Source organism: Aegilops tauschii, chromosome 2 (genome assembly GCF_002575655.3).
Source record: "Aegilops tauschii subsp. strangulata cultivar AL8/78 chromosome 2, Aet v6.0, whole genome shotgun sequence".
Taxonomy (NCBI): Eukaryota; Viridiplantae; Streptophyta; class Magnoliopsida; order Poales; family Poaceae; genus Aegilops; species Aegilops tauschii.
Window position 1 is genome coordinate 583618606 of NC_053036.3, and position 19871 is coordinate 583638476.

The following is a 19871-nucleotide window of genomic DNA, read 5'->3' on the forward strand; positions in this document are numbered from 1 at the left end:
GTTGCTTTTAAGGGTGCATGTGAAATTGAATCTTTGTTTAAAGAGTTTGAAGATTTTGATGATTCAGTTTATAGACCTGAAAATTTAGCTATCCTTAAATATTGCTATGATAATTATAAATTCAATTCCGATATTGATGAATTTATTGAGAAAGTCTCCGCTGTCCAAGAAGAGACTAATATTTTGCAGGAGTCTATGGAAGAAGGAATTGATGAAACTGTGAGCTCATTGGATGAAAAAGATGATGAGGAGAGCGAAGAACAAAAGGAGGAAGAGCGGATTAGCTACCTGTGCTCACCTTCTAATGAGAGTAACCCTCCAACTCATACATTGTTTAATGTCCCTTCGTTCTTACTGAAGGATGAATGCTATGATAATTGCTATGATCCCATTGGTTCATTTGAAATACCCCTTTTTGATGAACTTGATGCTTGCTATGCTTGTGGCCATGATGTCAATATGAATGATGCTTATAGAGATGAACTTGCTATAGTTCCTTATGTTAAACATGAAATTGTTGCTATTGCACCCACGCATGATAGTCCTATTATCTTTTTGAATTCTCCCGACTACACTATATCGGAGAATATGCCCTAGAGGATTGATGGGTTGCGTTTTACTACTACACATGATGATTTTGCTAGATATAATATGCATGTGCTTGCTGCTCCTACTTGCAATTATTATGAGAGAGGAACTACATCTCCGCCTCTCCATGTTTCCAATATGATAAAATTGCAAGAAACTGTTTATACTATGCATTCGCCTTTACTATGTGTGCATGAATTGTTCTTTTATGACATGCCGATGCATAGGAAGAGAGTTAGACTTCGTTGTTACATGATATATGTTACTTTGTACTCACTACTAAATCACAAATCATTGTTAATTAAAATTGGATTTGATATACCTTGGGATCCGGGTGGATCCATTACTTGAGCACTATATGCCTAGCTTAATGGCTTTAAAGAAAGCGCTGCCAAGGAGACTGAAGGAAATATGCCCTAGAGGCAATAATAAAGTTGTTATTTATATTTCCTTATATCATGATAAATGTTTATTATTCATGCTAGAATTGTATTAACCGGAAACTTAGTACATGTGTGAATACATAGACAAACAGAGTGTCACTAGTATGCCTCTACTTGACTAGCTCGTTGATCAAAGATGGTTAAGTTTCCTAGCCATGGACAAAGAGTTGTCATTTGATGAACGGGATCACATCATTAGAGAATGATGTGATTGACTTGACCCATCCGTTAGCTTAGCACTATGATCGTTTAGTTTATTGCTATTGCTTTCTTCATGACTTATACATGTTCCTATGACTATGAGATTACGCAACTCCCGAATACCGGAGGAACACTTAGTGTTCTATCAAACATCACAACGTAACTGGGTGATTATGAAGATGCTCTACAGGTGTCTCCGATGGTGTTTGTTGAGTTGGCATAGATTGAGATTAGGATTTGTCACTCCGATTGTCGGAGAGGTATCTCTGGGCCCTCTCGGTAATGCACATCACTATAAGACTTGCAAGCAATGGGACTAATGAGTTAGTTGCGGGATGTTGCATTACGGAATGAGTAAAGAGACTTGCCGGTAACGAGATTGAACTTGGTAAGATGATACCAACGATCGAATCTCGGGCAAGTAACATACCGATGACAAAGGGAACAACGTATGTTGTTATGCGGTTTGACCGATAAAGATCTTCGTAGAATATGTAGGAACCAATATGAGCATCCAGGTTCCGCTATTGGTTATTGACTGGAGATGAGTCTCGGTCATGTCTACATAGTTCTCGAACCCATAGGGTCCGCACGCTTAACGTTCGATGACGATTTGTATTATGAGTTATGTGATTTGATGTACCGAAGGTTGTTCGGAGTCCCGGATGAGATCACGGACATGACGAGGAGTCTCGAAATGGTCGAGATGTAAAGATCAATATATTGGAAGGCTATATTCGGATATCGGAAAGGTTCCGAGTGATTCGGGTATTTTTGGGAGTACCGGGGAGTTACGGGAATTCGCCGGGAGAAGTAATGGGCCTTATTGGGCTTTAGTGGAGAGAGGGGAGAAGGGCCAAGAGGTGGCGCGCACCTCCCCCCTGCCCAAACCGAATTGGACAAGGGGTGGGGGCGCGGCCCCGCTTTCCTTCTCCCTCTCCCTCTCTTTCCTTCTCTCCTACTCCGAATAGGAAAGAGGACAGGAATCCTACTTGGACTAGGGAGTCCTAGTAGGATTCCCCACACCTTGGCGCGCCCCCTCTAGGGCCGGCCTCCTCTTCCTCCCTCCTTTATATACGTGGGCAGGGGGCACCCCAAAGGCACTCCAAGATTTGTCTTAGCCGTGTGTAGTGCCCCCTCCACAGTTACACACCTTGGTCATATCGTCGTAGTGCTTAGGCGAACCCCTGTGCTGGTAACTTCATCATCACCGTCGCCACACCGTCGTGCTGACGGAACTCTCGTTCGGCCTCAACTGGATCAAGAGCCTGTGGGACGTCATTGAGCTGAACGTGTGCTGAATGCGGAGGTGCTGTACGTTCGGTACTTGGACCGGTCGGATCGTGAAGACGTACGCCTACATCAACCGCGTTGATTAAACGCTTCCGCTTACGGTCTACGAGGGTACATGGACAACACTCTTCCCCTCTCGTTGCTATGCATCACCATGATAGATCTTGCATGTGCGTAGGAAATTATTTTGAAATTACTGCGTTCCCCAACAGTGGCATCCGAGCCAGGTTTATGCGTAGATGTTATATGCATGAGTAGAACACAAAGGAGTTGTGGGCGTGGGTATATACATATTGCTTGCCATCACTAGTTGATTCTTGATTCAGCGGTATTGTTGGATGAAGCGGCTCAGACCGACATTACGCGTATGCTTACGCGAGACTGGTTCTACCGACGTGCTTCGCACACAGGTGACTAGTGGGTGTCTGTTTCTCCAACTTTAGTTGAATCGGATTCAATGAACAAGGTTCTTTCTGAAGATCAAAAAGCAATCACTATACCACGTTGTGGTTTTTGATGCGTAGGTAAGAACGGTTCTTACTCAGCCCATAGCAGCCACGTAAAACTTGCAACAACAAAGTAGAGGACGTCTAACTTGTTTTTGCAGGGCATGTTGTGATGTGATATGGTCAAGGCGTGATGAGATATAAATTGTTGTATAAGATGATCATGTTTTGTTAAAGTTATCGGCAACTGGCAGGAGCCTTATGGTTGTCTCTTTATTGCATAAGATGCAAGCGCCATATAATTGCTTTACTTTATCGCTATGCGATAGCAATAGTTGCAAAAGCAATAGTTGGCGAGACGACCATGTGATGACATGTTGATAAAGATCAAGATGATGGAGATCATGGTGTCATGCCGGTGATGATGGAGATCATGACGGTGTTTTGCAGATGGAGATCAAAGGCACAAAATGATGATGGCCATATCATGTCACATATTTTGATTACATGTGATGTTTATGTTTTATGCTTCTTATTTTGCTTAGTACGGCGGTAGCATTATAAGATGATCTCTCACTAAATTTCAAGGTATAAGTGTTCTCCCTGAGTATGCACCATTGCGATAGTTCGTCGTGCCGAGACACCACGTGATGATCGGGTGTGATAAGCTCTACATTCACATACAACGGGTGCAAGCCAGTTTTGCACACGCAGAATACCCGGGTTAAACTTGACGAGCCTAGCATATGCAGATATGGCCTCGGAACACTGAGACCGAAAGGTCGAGCGTGAATCATATAGTAGATATGATCAGCATAGTGATGTTCACCATTGAAAACTACTCCATCTCACGTGATGATCGGACATGGTTTATTCATATGGATCACGTGATCACTTAGATGATTAGAGAGATGTCTATCTAAGTGGGAGTTCTTAAGTAATATGATTAATTGAACTTAAATTTATCATGAACTTAGTCCTGATAGTATTTGCATATCTATGTTGTAGATCAATTGCTCACGTATTGCTTTCTCGTTTTATTTATGATATGTTCCTAGAGAAAACTATGTTGAAAGATGATAGTAGCAATGATGCGGATTGGATCCGTGATCTGAGGATTATCCTCATTGCTGCACAGAAGAATTATGTCCTTGATGCACCGCTAGGTGACAGAACTGTTGCAGGAGCATATGCAGACGTTATGAACGTTTGACAAGCTCGGTATGATGACTACTTGATAGTTTAGTGCTCCATGCTTTACGGCTTAGAACCGGGACTTCAAAAATGTTTTAAACAACATGGAGCATATGAGATGTTCCAAGAGTTGAAATTGGTATTTCATGCTCATGCCCGTGTCGAGAGGTATGAGACCTCTGACAGTACTTTGCCTACAAGATGGAGGAGAATAGCTCAACCAGTGAGCATGTGCTCAGATTGTCTAGGTACTACAATTGCTTGAATCAAGTGGGAGTTAATCTTCCAGATAAGATAGTAATTGAGAAAGTTCTGTAGTCACTATCACCAAGTTACTAGAACTTAGTGATGAACTATAATATGCAAGGGATGATGAAAGTAATTCCCAAGCTCTTCGCGATGCTGAAATCGGCGAAGGTAGAAAACAAGAAATAACATCAAGTGTTGATGGTTAACAAGACCACTAGTTTCAAGAAAAGGGCAAAGGGAAAGAAAGAGGAACTTCAAAGAAGAATATCAAGCAAGTTTCTGCTCCCATGAAGAAGCCCAAAGCTAGACCCAAGCCTGGAACTGAGTGCTTCTACTGCAAAGGAAATGGTCACTGGAAGTGGAACTGCCCTAGATACTTGGCGGATAAGAAGGATGGCAAAGTGAACAAAAGTATATATTTGATATACATGTTATTGATGTGTACTTTACTAGTGTTTATAACAACACCTCAGTTTGATACTGGTTCAGTTACTAAGAGTAGTAACTCGAAACAGGAGTTGCAAAATAAACAGAGACTAGTTAAGGGCGAGGTGATGATGTGAGTTGGAAGTGATTCCAAGGTTGATAAGATCACCATCGCACACTCCCTCTACCTTCGGGATTAGTGTTGAATCTAAAATAAATGTTATTTGGTGTTTGCGTAAAGCATAATATGATTGGATCATGTTTATTGCAATACGATTATTCCTTTAAGTCAAGAATACTTGTTATTCTGTTTACATGAATAAAACCTTCTGAGGTCATACACCCAAGGTGAATGGTTTATTGAATCTCGATCGTAGTAATACACATATTCATAATATTGAAGCCAAAAGATGCAAAGTTAATAATGATAGTGCAACTTATATGTGGCACTGCCGTTTATGTCATATTGGTGTAAAGCGCATGAAGAAACTCCATGCTGATGGGCTTTTGGAATCACTTGATTATGAATCATTTGATGCTTGCGAACCATGCCTCGTGGGCAAGATGACTAAAACTCCGTTCTCCGGAACAATGGAGCAAGCAACTGACTTATTGGAAATAATACATACTGATGTATGCAATCCGATGAGTGTTGAGGCTCGCGACGGGTATCGTTATTTTCTGATCTTCACAGATGATTTGAGCAGATATGGGTATATCTATTTGATGAAACATAAGTCTGAAACATTTGAAAAGTTCAAAGAATTTCAGAGTCAAGTGGAAAATCATCGTAACAAGAAAATAAAGTTTCTACGATCTGATCATGGAGGAGAATATTTGAGTTACGAGTTTGGTCTTCATTTGAAACAATGCGGAATAGTTTCGCAACTCACACCACCTGGAACACCACAGCGTAATGGTGTGTCCGAACGCCATAACCGTACTTTATTAGATATGGTGCAATCTATGATGTCTCTTACTGATTTATCACTATTGTTTTGGGGTTATGCATTAGAGACAGCTGCATTCACGTTAAATAGGGCACCATCTAAATCCGTTGAGATGACACCATATGAACTGTGGTTTAGCAAGAAACCTAAGCTGTCATTTCTTAAAGTTTGGGGCAATGATGCTTATGTGAAAAAGTTTCAACCTGATAAGCTCGAACCCAAATCAGAGAAATGCGTCTTCATAGGATACCCAAAGGAAACTGTTGGGTACACCTTCTATCACAGATCCGAAGGCAAGATATTCGTTGCTAAGAATGGATTATTTCTAGAGAAGAAGTTTCTCTCGAAAGAAGTGATTGGGAGGAATGTAAAACTTGATGAGCTAATTGTACCTTCTCCCGAATTGGAAAGTAGTTCATCGTAGAAATAAGTTCTAGTGATTCCTACACCAATTAGTGAGGAAGTTAATGATGATGATCATGAAACTTTGGATCAAGTTACTACCGAACCTCGTAGGTCAACCAGAATATGTTCTGCACCAGAGTGGTATGGTAATCCTGTTCTGGAGGTCATGTTACTTGACCATGACGAACCTACAAACTATGAGGAAGCGATGATGAGCCCAGATTCCGCAAAATGGCTTAAGGCCATGAAATCTGAGATGGGATCCATGTATGAGAACAAAGTATGGACTTTGATTGACTTGCCCGATGATAAATGGATCTTCAAGAGGAAGACGGACGCTAATAGTAGTGTTACTATCTACAAAGCTCGAATTATCGCAAAAGGTTTTCGACAAGTTCAAGGTGTTGACTACGATGAGATTTTCTCACTCGTAGCAATGCTTAAGTCTGTCTGAATCATGTTAGCAATTGCCACATTTTATGAAATCTGGCAAATGGATGTCAAAACTGCATTCCTTAATGGATTTCTTAAAGAAGAGTTGTATATGATACAACAAGAAAGTTTTGTCAATCCTAAAGGTGCTAACAAAGTGTTCAAGCTCTAGCGATCCATCTATGGACTGGTGCAAGCATCTCAGAGTTGGAATATACATTTTGATGAGTTGATAAAAGCATATAGTTTTATACAGACTTTTGGAGAAGCCTGTATTTACAAGAAAGTGAGTGGGAGCACTACATCTTTTCTGATAAGTATATGTGTATGACATATTGTTGATCGGAAATGATGTAGAATTTTTTGGAAAGCATAAAGCAGTATTTTGAAAGGAGTTTTTCAAGGAAAGACCTCGGTAAAGCTACTTACATATTGAGCATCAAGATATATAGAGATAAATCAAGACGCTTGCTATATTTTTCAATGAGTACATACCTTAACAAGATTTTGAAGTAGTTCAAAATGGAACATGATACGTCTCCGTCATATCTACTTTTCCAAACACCTTTTCCCTTGTTTTGGACTCTAACTTGCATGATTTAAATGGAACTAACCCGGACTGACGCTGTTTTCAGCAGAATTGCCATGGTGTTATTTTTGTGCAGAAATAAAAGTTCTTGGAATTACCTGAAAATCAACGGAGATTATTTTTGGAATTAATAAAAATACCGGCGAAAGAATCAAGGCCAGGGGGCCCACACCCTATCCACGAGGGTGGGGGGCAATCCTACCCCCTAGGCGCGCCCCCTGCCTCGTGGGCCCCTGGTGCTGCACCGACCTCAACTCCAACTCTATATATTCACGTTCGGGGAGAAAAAAATCAGAGAGAAGGATTCATCGTGTTTTACGATACGGAGCCGCCGTCAAGCCCTAATCTCTCTCGGGAGGGCTGATCTGGAGTCCGTTCGGGGCTCCGGAGAGGGGAATCCGCCGCCATTGTCATCATCAACCTTCCTCCATCACCAATTTCATGATGCTCACCGCCGTGCGTGAGTAATTCCATCATAGGCTTGCTGGACGGTGATGGGTTGGATGAGATTTACCATGTAATCAAGTTAGTTTTGTTAGGGTTTGATCCCTAGTATCCACTATGTTCTGAGATTGATGTTGCTATGACTTTGCTATGCTTAATGCTTGTCACTAGGGCCCGAGTGCCATGATTTCAAATCTGAACCTATTATGTTTCCATGAATATATGTGAGTTCTTGATCCTATCTTGCAAGTCTATAGTCACCTATTATGTGTTATGATCCGTTAACCCCGAAGTGACAATAATCGGGACCACTACCGGTGATGACCGTAGTTTGAGGAGTTCATGTATTCACTAAGTGTTAATGCTTTGGTCCGGTACTCTATTAAAAGGAGGCCTTAATATCCCTTAGTTTCCAATAGGACCCCGCTGCCACGGGAGGGTAGGACAAAAGATGTCATGCAAGTTCTTTTCCATAAGCACGTATGACTATATTCGGAATACATGCCTACATTACATTGATGAATTGGAGCTAGTTCTGTGTCACCCTATGTTATAACTATTGCATGAGGAATCGCATCCGGCATAATTCTCCATCACCGATCCAATGCCTACGAGCTTTTCACATATTGTTCTTCGCTTATTTACTTTACCGTTGCTATTGTTACTACAATCACTACAAAACTTTCACTGTTACTTTTGTCACCGTTACCGTTACTTCCATACTACTTTGCTACTAAATACTTTGCTGCAGATATTAAGTTATCCAGGTGTGGTTGAATTGACAACTCAACTGCTAATACTTGAGAATATTCTTTGGCTCCCCTTGTGTCGAATCAATAAATTTTGGTTGAATACTCTACCCTCGAAAACCATTGCGATCCCCTATACTTGTGGGTTATCAAGACTATTTTCTGGCGCCGTTGCCGGGGAGCATAGCTCTATTCTTTGAGTTGTTGGGGAACGTAGTAATTTCAAAAAATTTCCTACGAACACGCAAGATCATGGTGATGCATAGCAACGAGAGGGGAGAGTGTTGTCCACGTACCCTCGTAGACCGATAGCGGAAGCGTTAACACAACGCGGTTGATGTAGTCGTACGTCTTCACGATCCGACCGATCAAGTACCGAACGTACGGCACCTCCGAGTTCAGCACACGTTCGGCTCGATGACGTCCCTCGCACTCCGATCTAGTCAAGTGTTGAGGGAGAGTTTCGTCAGCACGACGGCGTGGTGACGATGATGATGTTCTACCGACGCAGGGCTTCGCCTAAGCACCGCTACGATATTATCGAGGTGTAATATGGTGGAGGGGGGCACCGCACACGGCTAAGAGATCTCAAGGATCAATTGTTGTGTCTCTGTGGTGCCCCCTGCCCCCGTATATAAAGGAGCAAGGGGGAGGCCGGCCTGCCCTTGTTGGCGCGCCAGGAGGAGGAGTCCTCCTCCTAGTAGGAGTAGGACTCCCCTCTTTCCTACTCCTACTAGGAGGGGGAAAGGAAGGGGGAGAGGGAGAAGGAAAGGGGGGCGGCGCCCCCCTCTCCTAGTCCAATTCGGACCAGAGGGGGAGAGGGCGCGCGGCCCCTCCTGGCTGCTCCTCTCTCTCTCTCCACTAAGGCCCATAAGGCCCATTACTTCTCCCGGGGGGGGGGTTCCGGTAACCCTCCGGCACTCCGGTTTTCTCCGAAATCATCCGGAACACTTCCGGTGTCCGAATATAGCCGTCCAATATATCAATCTTTATGTCTCGACCATTTCGAGACTCCTCGTCATGTCCGTGATCACATCCGGGACTCCGAACAACCTTCGGTACATCAAAACATGTAAACTCATAATATAACTGTCATCGTAACGTTAAGCGTGCGGACCCTACGGGTTCGAGAACTATGTAGACATGACCGAGACACCTCTCCGGTCAATAACCAATAGCGGAACCTGGATGCCCATATTGGTTCCCACATATTCTACGAAGATCTTTATCGGTCAGACCGCATAACAACATACGTTGTTCCCTTTGTCATCGGTATGTTACTTGCCCGAGATTCGATCGTCGGTATCTCGATACCTAGTTCAATCTCGTTACCGGCAAGTCTCTTTACTCGTTCCGTAATACATCATCCCGCAACTAACTCATTAGTCACAATGCTTGCAAGGCTTATAGTGATGTGTATTACTGAGTGGGCCCAGAGATACCTCTCCGACAATCGGAGTGACAAATCCTAATCTCGAAATACGCCAACCCAACAAGTACCTTTGGAGACACCTGTAGAGCACCTTTATAATGACCCATTTACGTTGTGACGTTTGGTAGCACACAAAGTGTTCCTCCGGTAAACGGGAGTTGCATAATCTCATAGTCATAGGAACATGTATAAGTCATGAAGAAAGCAATAGCAACATACTAAACGATCGAGTGCTAAGCTAACGGAATGGGTCAAGTCAATCACGTCATTCTCCTAATGAGGTGATCCCGTTAATCAAATGAAAACTCATGTCTATGTCTAGGAAACACAACCATCTTTGATCAACGAGCTAGTCAAGTAGAGGCATACTAGTGACACTCTGTTTGTCTATGTATTCACACATGTATTATGTTTCCGGTTAATACAATTCTAGCATGAATAATAAACATTTATCATGATATAAGGAAATAAATAATAACTTTATTATTGCCTCTAGGGCATATTTCCTTCAGTCTCCCACTTGCACTAGAGTCAATAATCTAGATTACACAGTAATGATTCTTACACCCATGGAGTCTTGGTGCTGATCATGTTTTGCTCGTGGAAGAGGCTTAGTCAACGGGTCTGCAACATTCAGATCCGTATGTATCTTGAAAATTTCTATGTCTCCCACCTGGACTAAATCCCGGATGGAGTTGAAGCGTCTTTTGATGTGCTTGGTTCTCTTGTGAAATCTGGATTCCTTTGCTAAGGCAATTGCACCAGTATTGTCACAAAAGATTTTCATTGGTCCTGATGCACTAGGTATGACACCTAGATTGGATATGAACTCCTTCATCGAGACTCCTTCATTTGCTGCTTCCGAAGCAGCTATGTACTCCGCTTCACATGTAGATCCCACCACGACACTTTGCTTAGAACTGCACCAACTGACAGCTCCACCGTTCAATGTAAACACGTATTCGGTTTGCGATTTAGAATCGTCCGGATCAGTGTCAAAGCTTGCATCAACGTAACCATTTACGATGAGCTCTTTGTCACCTCCATAAACGAGAAACATATCCTTAGTCCTTTTCAGGTATTTCAGGATGTTCTTGACCGCTGTCCAGTGATCCACTCCTGGATTACTTTGGTACCTCCCTGCTGAACTTATAGCAAGGCACACATCAGGTCTGGTACACTGCATTGCATACATGATAGAGCCTATGGCTGAAGCATAGGGAACATCTTTCATCTTCTCTCTATCTTCTGCAGTGGTCGGGCATTGAGTCTTACTCAATTTCACACCTTGTAGTACAGACAAGAACCCTTTCTTTGCTTGATCCGTTTTGAACTTCTTCAAAACTTTGTCAAGGTATGTGCTTTGTGAAAGTCCAATTAAGCGTCTTGATCTATCTCTATAGATCTTGATGCCCAATATATATGCAGCTTCACCGAGGTCTTTCATTGAAAAACTCTTATTCAAGTATCCCTTTATGCTATCCAGAAATTCTATATCATTTCCAATCAATAATATGTCATCCACATATAATATCAGAAATGCTACTGAGCTCCCACTCACTTTCTTGTAAATACAGGCTTCTCCAAAAGTCTGTATAAAACCAAATGCTTTGATCACACTATCAAAGCGTTTATTCCAACTCCGAGAGGCTTGCACCAGTCCATAAATGGATCGCTGAAGCTTGCACACTTTGTTAGCTCCCTTTGGATCGACAAAACCTTCCGGTTGCATCATATACAACTCTTCTTCCAGAAATCCATTCAGGAATGCAGTTTTGACATCCATTTGCCAAATTTCATAATCATAAAATGCGGCAATTGCTAACATGATTCGGACATACTTAAGCATCGCTACGGGTGAGAAGGTCTCATCGTAGTCAATCCCTTGAACTTGTCGAAAACCTTTCGCAACAAGTCAAGCTTTATAGACAGTAACATTACCGTCAGCGTCAGTCTTCTTCTTGAAGATCCATTTATTTTCAATGGCTTGCCGATCATCGGGCAAGTCAACCAAAGTCCATACTTTGTTCTCATACATGGATCCCATCTCAGATTTGATGGCCTCAAGCCATTTTGCGGAATCTAGGCTCACCATCGCTTCTTCATAATTCGTAGGTTCGTCATGGTCTAGCAACATAACCTCCAGAACAGGATTACCGTACCACTCTGGTGCGGATCTTGATCTGGTTGACCTACGAGGTTCAGTAATAACTTGATCTGAAGTTTCATGATCATTATCATTAACTTCCTCACTAATTGGTGTAGGTGTCGCAGAAACTGGTTTCTGTGATGATCTACTTTCCAATAAGGGAGCAGGTACAGTTACCTCATCAAGTTCTACTTTCCTCCCACTCACTTCTTTCGAGAGAAACTCCTTCTCTAGAAAGGATCCATTCTTAGCAACGAATGTCTTGCCTTCAGATATGTGATAGAAGGTGTACCCAACAGTCTCCTTTGGGTATCCTATGAAGACACATTTCTCCGATTTAGGTTCGAGCTTATCAGGTTGAAGTTTCTTCACATAAGCATCGCAACCCCAAACTTTAAGATACGACAACTTTGGTTTCTTGCCAAACCATAGTTCATAAGGCGTCGTTTCAACGGATTTCGATGGTGCCCTATTTAGAGTGAATGCAGCCGTCTCTAAAGCATAACCCCAAAACGATAGCGGTAAATCAGTAAGCGACATCATAGATCGCACCATATCTAGTAAAGTACGATTACGACGTTCGGACACACCATTACGCTGTGGTGTTCCGGGTGGCGTGAGTTGCGAAACTATTCCGCATTGTTTCAAATGTAGGCCAAACTCGTAACTCAAATCTTCTCCTCCACGATCTGATCGTAGAAACTTTATTTTCTTGTTACGATGATTTTCAACTTCGCTCTGAAATTCTTTGAACTTTTCAAATGTTTCAGACTTATGTTTCATTAAGTAGATATACCCATATCTGCTCAAATCATCTGTGAAGGTGAGAAAATAACAATATCCTCCACGAGCCTCAATATTCATCGGACCACATACATCTGTATGTATGATTTCCAATAAATTAGTTGCTCTCTCCATAGTTCCGGAGAACGGTGTTTTAGTCATCTTGCCCATGATGCACGGTTCGCAAGTACCAAGTGATTCATAATCAAGTGATTCCAAAAGTCCATCATTATGGAGTTTCTTCATGCGCTTTACACCGATATGACCTAAACGGCAGTGCCACAAATAAGTTGCACTATCATTATCAACTCTGCATCTTTTGGCTTCGACATTATGAATATGTGTGTCACTACTACCGAGATTCATTAAAAATAGACCACTCTTCAAGGGTGCATGACCATAAAAGATATTACTCATATAAATAGAACAACCATTATTATTCTCTGATTTAAATGAATAACCGTCTCGCATTAAACAAGATCCAGATATAATGTTCATGCTCAACGCTGGCACCAAATAACAATTATTTAGGTCTAATACTAATCCCGAAGGTAGATGTAGAGGTAGCGTGCCGACGGCGAACACATCGACTTTGGAACCGTTTCCCACGCGCATCGTCACCTCGTCCTTGACCAATGTTCGCTTAATCCGTAGCCCCCTGTTTCGAGTTGCAAATATTAGCAACAGAACCAGTATCAAATACCCAGGTGCTACTGCGAGCATTAGTAAGGTACACATCAATAACATGTATATCACATATACCTTTGTTCACCTTGCCATCCTTCTTATCCGCCAAATACTTGGGGCAGTTCCGCTTCCGGTGACCAGTCTGCTTGCAGTAGAAGCACTCAGTTTCAGGCTTAGGTCCAGACTTGGGTTTCTTCTCCTGAACTGCAACTTGCTTGCTGTTCTTCTTGAAGTTCCCCTTCTTCTTCCCTTTGCCCTTTTTCTTGAAACTAGTGGTCTTATTGACCATCAACACTTGATGCTCCTTTTTGATTTCTACCTCCGTTGCCTTTAGCATTGCGAAGAGCTCGGGAATTGTCTTATCCATCCCTTGCATGTTATAGTTCATCACGAAGCTCTTGTAGCTTGGTGGCAGTGATTGAAGAATTCTGTCAATGACGCTATCATCCGGAAGATTAACTCCCAGTTGAATCAAGTGATTATTATACCCAGACATTTTGAGTATATGCTCACTGACAGAACTATTCTCTTCCATCTTGCAGCTGTAGAACTTATTGGAGACTTCATATCTCTCAATCCGGGCATTTGCTTGAAATATTAACTTCAACTCCTGGAACATCTCATATGCTCCATGACGTTCAAAACGTCGTTGAAGACCCGGTTCTAAGCCATAAAGCATGCACACTGAACTATCGAGTAGTCATCAGCTTTGCTCTGCCAGACGTTCATAACTTCTGGCATTGCTCTTGCAGCAGGCCTGGCACCCAGCGGTGCTTCCAGGACGTAATTTTTCTGTGCAGCAATGAGGATAATCCTCAAGTTACGGACCCATCCGTGTAATTGCTACCATCATCTTTCAACTTTGCTTTCTCAAGGAACGCATTAAAATTCAACGGAACAATAGCACGGGCCATCTATCTACAATTAACATAGACAAGCAAGATACTATCAGGTACTAAGTTCATGATAATTTTAAGTTCTATTAATCATATTACTTAAGAAATCCCACTTAGATAGACATCCCTCTAATCATCTAAGTGATTACGTGATCCAAATCAACTAAACCATAACCGATCATCATGTGAAATGGAGTAGTTTTCAATGGTGAACATCACTATGTTGATCATATCTACTATATGATTCACGCTCGACCTTTCGGTCTCAGTGTCCCGAGGCCATATCTGCATATGCTAGGCTCATCAAGTTTAACCTGAGTATTCCGCGTGTGCAACTATTTTGCACCCGTTGTATTTGAACGTAGAACCTATCACACCCGATCATCACGTGGTGTCTCAGCACGAAGAACTTTTGCAACGGTGCATACTCAGGGAGAACACTTTTATCTTGAAATTTTAGTGAGAGATCATCTTATAATGCTACCGTCAATCAAAGCAAGATAAGTTGCATAAAAGATAAACATCACATGCAATCAATATAAGTGATATGGTATGGCCATCATCATCTTGTGCTTGTGATCTCCATCTCCGAAGCACCATCATGATCACCATCGTCACCGGCGCGACACCTTGATCTCCATCGTAGCATCGTTTGTCGTCTCGCCAACTATTGCTTTTATGACTATCGCTACCACTTAGTGATAAAGTAAAACAATTACATGGCGATTGCATTTCATACAATAAAGCGACAACCATATGGATCCTGCCAGTTGCCGATAACTCGGTTACAAAACACGATCATCTCATACAATAAAATATAGCATCATGTCTTGACCATATCACATCACAACATGCCCTGCAAAAACAAGTTAGACGTCCTCTACTTTGTTGTTGCAAGTTTTACGTGGCTGCTACGGGCTTAGTAAGAACCGTTCTTACCTACGCATCAAAACCACAACGATAGTTTGTCAACTTGATGCTATTTTAACCTTCGCAAGGACCGGGCGTAGCCACACTCGGTTCAACTAAAGTGAGAGAGACAGACACCCGCCAGTCACCTTTAAGCAACGAGTGCTCATAACGGTGAAACCAGTCTCGCGTAAGCGTACGCATAATGTCGGTCCGGGCCGCTTCATCTCACAATACCGCTGAACCAAAATATGACATGCTGGTAAGCAGTATGACTTATATCGCCCACAACTCACTTGTGTTCTACTCGTGCATATAACATCAATGCATAAAACCAGGCTCGGATGCCACTGTTGGGGAACGTAGTAATTTCAAAATTTTTCCTACGAACACGCAAGATCATGGTGATGCATAGCAACGAGAGGGGAGAGTGTTGTCCACGTACCCTCGTAGACCGATAGCGGAAGCGTTAACACAACGCGGTTGATGTAGTCGTACGTCTTCACGATCCGACCGATCAAGTACCGAACGTACGGCACCTCCGAGTTCAGCACACGTTCAGCTCGATGACATCCCTCGAACTCCGATCCAGCCGAGTGTTGAGGGAGAGTTTCGTCAGCACGACGGCATGGTGACGATGATGATGTTCTACCGACGCAGGGCTTCGCCTAAGCACCGCTATGATATTATCGAGGTGTAATATGGTGGAGGGGGGCACCGCACACGGCTAAGAGATCTCAAGGATCAATTGTTGTGTCTCTGTGGTGCCCCCTGCCCCCGTATATAAAGGAGCAAGGGGGAGGCCGGCCGGCCCTTGTTGGCGCGCCAGGAGGAGGAGTCCTCCTCCTAGTAGGAGTAGGACTCCCCTCTTTCCTACTCCTACTAGGAGGGGGAAAGGAAGGGGGAGAGGGAGAAGGAAAGGGGGGCGCCGCCCCCCCTCTCCTAGTCCAATTCGGACCAGAGGGGGAGAGGGTGCGGCCCCTCCTGGCTGCTCCTCTCTCTCTCCACTAAGGCCCATAAGGCCCATTACTTCTCCCGGGGGGGGGGGGGGGGGGTTCCGGTAACCCTCCGGCACTCCGGTTTTCTCCGAAATCACCCGGAACACTTCCGGTGTCCGAATATAGCCGTCCAATATATCAATCTTTATGTCTCGACCATTTCGAGACTCCTCGTCATGTCCGTGATCACATCCGGGACTCCGAACAACCTTCGGTACATCAAAACATGTAAACTCATAATATAACTGTCATCGTAACGTTAAGCGTGCGGACCCTATGGGTTCGAGAACTATGTAGACATGACCGAGACACCTCTCCGGTCAATAACCAATAGCGGAACCTGGATGCTCATATTGGTTCCCACATATTCTACGAAGATCTTTATCGGTCAGACCGCATAACAACATACGTTGTTCCCTTTGTCATCGGTATGTTACTTGCCCGAGATTCGATCGTCGGTATCTCGATACCTAGTTCAATCTCGTTACCGGCAAGTCTCTTTACTCGTTCCGTAATACATCATCCCGCAACTAACTCATTAGTCACAATGCTTGCAAGGCTTATAGTGATGTGTATTACTGAGTGGGCCCAGAGATACCTCTCCGACAATCGGAGTGACAAATCCTAATCTCGAAATACGCCAACCCAACAAGTACCTTTGGAGACACCTGTAGAGCACCTTTATAATCACCCATTTACGTTGTGACGTTTGGTAGCACACAAAGTGTTCCTCCGGTAAACGGGAGTTGCATAATCTCATAGTCATAGGAACATGTATAAGTCATGAAGAAAGCAATAGCAACATACTAAACGATCGAGTGCTAAGCTAACGGAATGGGTCTAGTCAATCACGTCATTCTCCTAATGAGGTGATCCCATTAATCAAATGACAACTCATGTCTATGTCTAGGAAACACAACCATCTTTGATCAACGAGCTAGTCAAGTAGAGGCATACTAGTGACACTCTGTTTGTCTATGTATTCACACATGTATTATGTTTCCGGTTAATACAATTCTAGCATGAATAATAAACATTTATCATGATATAAGGAAATAAATAATAACTTTATTATTGCCTCTAGGGCATATTTCCTTCATGAGTCACTTTGGATTTATATCTGCTGGTCACTATGAGGAACTTGAAAGACGAAAGAACTAAGATTTTTCCCTCAACTACGAGGGGAGGTAAGGAACTTCCATCTAGCTCTGCACTTGATTCACCTTCTGTTTTGAGAAAGCTTGCGACACCTAAACCTGCTTCTGCTATTAATTCTGATATGTCGCATGTTATTGATGATGCCACTTCTGCTATGCATGATACTTGTGATGAAACTACTTCTATGCTTGATACTACTGTGCCACTAGGTGAATTTCTTGATGAACAACTTGCTAGGGCTAGAGAGAATGAAATTATTGAAACTGATAATATTGATGAAAGTGATGATGAAGATTCTCCCCTAGATATGAATTGCCTATTGTGCCTGAGGGTTATGTTATGGATGAAGAAACTGCTAGAGACTTTCTTGCTTGCAATGATAGGAGTGATCTTAAGAAATTATTAGCTAAGCTGAAAGAAAAATCTCTGAATGCTAGAATGAAATATGACCCTACTTTTGCTACTTCACCTATCTTTATTACTCATAAGGATTATGATTTCTGTGTTGATACTGAGATAATTACTTTGGTTGAATCTGATCCTTTTTATGGCTATGAATCTGAAACTGTTGTGGCACATCTTACTAAATTAAATGATATAGCCACCCTGTTCACTAATGATGAGAAAACTCGCTACTACTATATCCTTACACTACTAGGGAAAACCCTAGCAGTAGCGCGGGAATAATGCCTATCAGTAGCGCTGGTTACGGCGCTACTAGTAAGGCGCTACAGCTAAAGGTTAGCAGTAGCGTCTGTTAACCCACGCTACTGCTATGTCGACTTAGTAGTAGCTCTTTCACTAAAGAGCGCTACTGGTAATTACTAGCAGCGCTTCTCTCAGCCCGTGCTACTACTATTATTCCGTATTTCACTTTTATTTGATGTTGTATTCATACACCTTTATACAAGTTTTCATACAACAGCAATTTAGAGATTGTTTTTACATCATAATGAGTTATTACATCACAGGGTGAAAGAACCGTGGACTAGTTTCAAGTGGATGGACATACACTTGAAACTAATCCGCGGTTCTTTCACCCAATAATATAATAAAAATCATCATCATCATATCATTAACAACTTATCATCATAATACATCATTGTCATATAAAACCTCCTCATGGTCATCGTTTTCATCAATGAGACATCACATAGCAAGTTGGTCACTAGTCATAATCACAACTACTCCTCATCATCAACTCTAACACATTGTACCACATAATAAACATATTGTACCTCATAGGACCTACTACATTCTCTTAGGACCTACTATATTCTCTAAGGTAAAATAGCAAAAAACAAGATAGCCCCTGACTCTCCATTATGGAGAATGGAGATTATCCTGTCTCCAATTCTTGCCTTTCGCTTAATGTTGCTTCCAAGAACCTCCTTACGACTGTCCAAACATTTTTCCATTCTTTGATTAGCATGTGTTCACCAGTTTTAGAAATCCGATATGCACACGTGAGATCCGTAGGATGACCTGGCTGTATGTTCAGAACATCAAGGCGACCATTCTGATACATCAGATGAGGCACACAATCCATCGGGATTTTCTGTTGAACAACATAGTAATAACTTCGTAGTTAGCAATGATGTACTAGTTTTAGAAGTATGCAAAAATGCACGGATGTCGTAATAGTAAAAAATCTTACCAGGATATCTCCATAGAAGTTACCGTGGTTCAACACGTGCACTAGTGGCACGTATTCACCATAATTTGGAGGAGTTCGATAATAGGTATTGTAATTCTCAAGATCAGTACAAAATGCGATCAGATGATTTTTCTCCTTATAAGTTAATTCGGAGCCATCGGTGTAGTGGGTTTTGTCTACCATCTTCCGCACATTCTTTGAAGAATGAAAATAAGCTGTCAATGGAAATAAGCTGTCAACTATTTTGAAATAAACAATATAAATTAGTTAATAACTATGTTTGAGAAACTCACACAACGGTAGAATCGGAAGCATATCAACAAGGACCCAAATGTCCATATTGTCTTGCTCGATGTCACGATCACCAAGATCCATGGTGACAATCATATCTTCATAAAAACCATACATTTTGCAAAGTGCTTCCCAATTTTGGCAACCAAAATGGGTTACGCTCTGAGAATTGTACAAATTTACTTCAAAATCCATATCATGATGGGTCCTTAGGTGTATTTTTTTTGTTTCAAAATTTTCATGGTCTTCAAAACCCATCCTCTCCAAGACATAGCGTCTTGCATGGCATGGGATAAGCTAGTCGAATTGTAAAATATGAAAATTAGACGCTAAAATAGTTGAAGTAGTGCTTAATTACGAAAAAAACACTTGTCGTCGTTGCGTACCGTTTCAACATCGAAGGTCTCCTCGAGCTTAATGCTGAAGCGCCGATCTTCGTCCAGGTGAGGCCTGTCGCACAGACCTCGATCGTCGTGGCACCAGCTGCACTCCCCCGGGAGAC